This window comes from Procambarus clarkii, chromosome 17 (genome assembly GCF_040958095.1).
Source record: "Procambarus clarkii isolate CNS0578487 chromosome 17, FALCON_Pclarkii_2.0, whole genome shotgun sequence".
Classification (NCBI taxonomy): Eukaryota; Metazoa; Arthropoda; class Malacostraca; order Decapoda; family Cambaridae; genus Procambarus; species Procambarus clarkii.
Genome location: NC_091166.1, coordinates 9,400,808 through 9,405,039, shown reverse-complemented (window position 1 = coordinate 9,405,039; position 4,232 = coordinate 9,400,808).

Below are 4,232 nucleotides of genomic sequence, written 5' to 3'. Positions count from 1 at the left end.
CTCTCCCAGTGACTAACGACACTACTACTTATATGTCTCCCTCACTGCTACGTCACCAAGCTGAGTTGCCTCAAACACTTCTCTCACGAGTTAATTTATTCATGAGACTATTACAATGACAGTAAAATAATATCAACTGGAGATATGTTGTTTAGTTTAAACATTTTACACGATATATATATAATATACTAAAGTGTGACAGTTGAGTAAGACGCATGTTGGTGAGGTAACACACACCATATTGATGACTGAGGTGTTTAGGAAAACCTGCCAAGATGATGGCAATACATAGCAGTCTTTGTTATAGAAACCTTGGTTCTTATTGACGTTTTGCGAGTACTCTAATTGTTGCTCTTCTCTTTCCAAGCTACGGAACTTAAGTGTAAAATTGTCGGCTGATGAGACAAGTGGAAGATGAACCAATAATTTATTTATCATTAGTTTTCGACCGAGATGAAGACTTGTTTTTCAGATATTTCTATCTTCAGTACCGACCACCTCAGGTAATGCTCGTCTACTCTGATAATTATATTTCCAGCGGCTCAGTTAATAGCATTAGCTATTGCATTGATATTAAATATTTCCAGAAGGTCTGCATGCGTTATATACCTTTTGTTTTGATAAGAAATATTTTTAGCAAGTGAGCAAATGTTTTTCTTTAACTTCATATAGACGTTACGTTATATTTCCAGCGAATCAACGGATTTTATATGATATAATATTGATGGTAATTAGTACTTATATTTCCTTAGCATACATTATATAGTATTTACATTGATATTGAGTAATATTCCCAGTAGGTTATAATTTTATTATACACTTTGTCCATCGTCACACTACAAGACCTCCCCAAACGACAGGTACGTCCGCAATGAATTAGCTCTATTCCCCCTATTGAATAGTGATGACACAATATATTTGGTGTAGACAATTTGTACATTTAAGTGGATTTTCAGCGTGTGTTTGAGCTGCCGTTACCTCATCATCTTATAACGCTACGCTCGAGGCTCACGAGTCTTAGCAAGCATCAGATGACGCCATTACGACTCATAACTAATAATTATTCAAAAATATTTCATTTACATGATTTAGGAGATAAAGTACAATTGACAGCCTCATGAACTTTAAATGAGAATAATTTTCTTCCTCTATCATCATTCAATATTCTTGCTACTAACCAACTTATTTAATGTTTATTTGTTTATACCTTAGTAAGAGTTACTAGTTTTATTCGAGGAAGAACCAGCCTCGATGAAGCGTACTGGGAGTACTTTACTTCTGGTATTAACTCCCCCTATTTGTTAAGGAGGGAAAGTTTACTTTCGAATAGTAATCTAATTTACATCCCATTAATGTTTGAGGAATAACTCCAAATAGTTACATTATCCACAGGCACTGGTATTTCAGTCCTTCTCTACTGTTCAATTATCTGTTTCCCTTTTCAGTAAAAATACGGTGGTCCTTCGATTAATTTAAATCAATTAATTAAACATCAATCAATAAATAAAGAGTAAGCTTTCTTCCCAACAGTAATCTTGGGCATAGAATTTTATCAAATCACTTCATTCTTTGGGGCACACGTGAGAAACACAAAAGCAAACAAGCCTGAATACAGGCATACATGCAACCGAAAACTCACACCCCAGCAGTGACTCGAACCCATACTGCCAGAAGCACTATGCATCTGGGGTACAGGACACCTTCACCACTCGACCATGGGTTCGAGTCACTTCTGGGGTGTGAGTTTTTGGTTATATATATATATATATATATATATATATATATATATATATATATATATATATATATATATATATATATATATATATATATATGAGGCACAACTCTCCTAAACACGAGAGTGAAGTTATACAACTTTAGAACACTTTCCCACCAGGAGACTCGAACCCTAGCCAGCACAGAAGCCTTCCAGCAACTGGCATAACAGGTACGCCTTAACCCACTGCACCACCTGCTCAGACCCTTAAAAGAGATGGTAATTTCGGAGTATTTATACACACCAAAGACCACCATCTCCCAAGAGCAATTCTAACACGAATTTTCTCTATTTTTCTTATATTTCTTTTCACTGTTGATGGTAACTGAAAAATCAATTCTCCAAAATTCATTTTATTTCTAGTCTGACGCGACACTTGAACGCGTTTCGTAAATCTTATTACATTTTCAAAGACTTTAGTTTACACACACACAACTATAACTGAACAGAGTTCAAACAGCTTCTATTTTTTATACCTGCATTTGGGTGAGGTGATATGTTACAACAGTTTTGGATGAGGTGAAAACGAACTTTCAACACAAGACAGAACACGAAACAATGGGTATAACATTTTGCAAGTTAAATGGAAGAATGGAAGTAACTGCAGAGGGCCTATTGGCCCATATTTCTTGATGCTTCTATATTGGTGCGGAGTCATGAAGTGGGTAGAATATAGTTGCCCATTAATTGGCTGTTGATTGCTGGTGTCGACTTCTTAATGTGTAGTGCCTCGCATATATCAAGCCACCTGCTATCGCTGTATCTATCGATGATTTCCGTGTTTTATGTTAAGACTTCTCTGGTGATGGTCTGGTTGTGGGAAGAGATTATATGTTCCTTAATGGAGCCCTGTTGCTTATGCATCGTTAATCGCTTATGCATCGAATGAGATGTTGTTGTCTTGCCTATATACTGAATTCTTTGAGGCTTACAGTCCCCAAGTGGGCATTTGAAGGCATAGGCGACATTGGTCTCTTTTAAAGCGTTCTGCTTTGTGTCTGGAGAGGTTCTCATGAGTAGGTTGGCCGTTTTCTTGGTTTTATAGTAGATCGTCAATTGTAACTTCTGATTTTTGTCTGTAGGGATTACGTTTCTATTAACAATATCTTTCAGGACCCTTTCCTCCATTTTATGAGCTGTGGAAAAGAAGTTCCTGTAAAATAGTCTAATAGGGGGTACAGGTGTTGTGTTAGTTGTCTCTTCAGAGGTTGCATGGCGTTTCACCTTTTTTCTTATGATGTTTTCAACGAAACCATTGGAGAAGCCGTTGTTGACTAGGACCTGCCTTACCCTACACAGTTCTTCATCGATATACACACACACACACATATATATATATATATATATATATATATATATATATATATATATATATATATATATATATATATATATATATATATATATATATATATATAGTCTGTGCATTATATATATATATATATATATATATATATATATATATATATATATATATATATATTTATATATATATATATATATATATATATATATATATATATATATATATATATATATATATATATATATGTCGTACCTAGTAGCCAGAACTCACTTCTCAGCCTACTATACAAGGCCCGATTTGATTAATAAGCCAAGTTTTCCTGAATTAATATATTTACTATAATTTTTTTCTTATGAAATGATAAAGCAACCCTTTTCTCAATGTATGAGATCAATTTTTTTTATTGGAGTTAAAATTAACGTAGATATATGACCGAACCTAACCAACCCTACCTAACCTAACCTAACCTATATTTATAGGTTAGGTTAGGTTAGGTAGCCTAAAAAAGCTAGGTTAGGTTAGGTAGGTTAGGTAGACGAAAAAACAATAATTCATGAAAACTTGGCTTATTAGGCAAATCGGGCCTTGAATAGTAGGCTGAGAAGTGCGTTCTGGCTATTAGGTACGATATATATATATATATATATATATATATATATATATATATATATATATATATATATATATTATTAAATATGACCGAAAAAGTAAGATTAATAATTCTAACACGAATTTTTTCAGTCTTTCGTACATTTCTTTTCACTGTTGGATGTAATTCAAAAATCAATTCTCCAAAATTCATTTTTATTTCTAGTCTGATGCGACACTTGAGCGCGTTTCGTAAAACTTATTACATTTTCAAAGACTTTAGTTAACATATACACAACTGAATAGAACTTGCACATCTCCGATTTTTGTTTAAATCTACATTTGAGTGAGGTGGATGGGGTGAGGTGGTATGGTTAGAATTATTAATCTTACTTTTTCGGTCATATTTAATAACATATGTCTACAGGAAAGACTGCTACCAAAATATACTAATATATATATATATATATATATATATATGTGTGTGTGTATATCACGAAAATAAACACGTGATTAAGAATGTGACAATGTCAGACCACGGAGGAAAAATGAAACAGGAAA